We start from the raw sequence: 787 nt of genomic DNA on the forward strand, positions 1-787 counted from the left end.
CTCATCCTCATCCTCATCCTCATCCTCATCCTCATCCTCATCCTCATCCTCATCCTCATCCTCATCCTCATCCTCATCCTCATCCTCATGCTCATCCTCATCCTCATCCTTATACACATCCTAATCCTAATCCTCATCATAATCCTAATAATAATCCTAATCCTAATACTCATCCTAATCCTCATGCTCGTCCTAATCCTCATCCTCATGCTCATGCTCATCCTAACCATCATCCTCATCCTCATCCTCATCCTCATCCTCATCCTCATCCTCATCCTCATCCTAATCCTCATCCTCATCCTCATCCTCATGCTCGTCCTCATCCTCACGCTCATGCCTAGTCCTAGTCCTAATCCTAACCCTAATCCTCAGTCTCATGCTCATCCTCATCCTCATCCTAATCCTAATTCTAACCCTAACCCTAATCCTAGTCTTAATCCTAATCGTAATCCTAGTCGAAATGCTCATCCTCATCCTCATCCTAATAATAATCCTAATCATAATCATGATCCTAATCCTAATCCTAATCCCAATCCTCATCCTAATCCTCATCCTAATCCTCATTCTCATGCGAATTCTAATTCTAATGCAAATCTGAATCCTAATGCAAGTCCTCATCCTCGTTGTCACCGTCATCCTTATCCTCATCCTCATCCTAATCCTCATCTTCATACTCATCCTCATCCTCATCCTCGTCCTCATCCTTATCCTCACCCTCATCCTCATCCTCACCCTCATCCTCATCCTCATCCTCATCCTTATCCTCATCCTCATCCTAACCCTAATC

This window comes from Lupinus angustifolius, chromosome LG14 (genome assembly GCF_001865875.1).
Source record: "Lupinus angustifolius cultivar Tanjil chromosome LG14, LupAngTanjil_v1.0, whole genome shotgun sequence".
Lineage (NCBI taxonomy): Eukaryota > Viridiplantae > Streptophyta > Magnoliopsida > Fabales > Fabaceae > Lupinus > Lupinus angustifolius.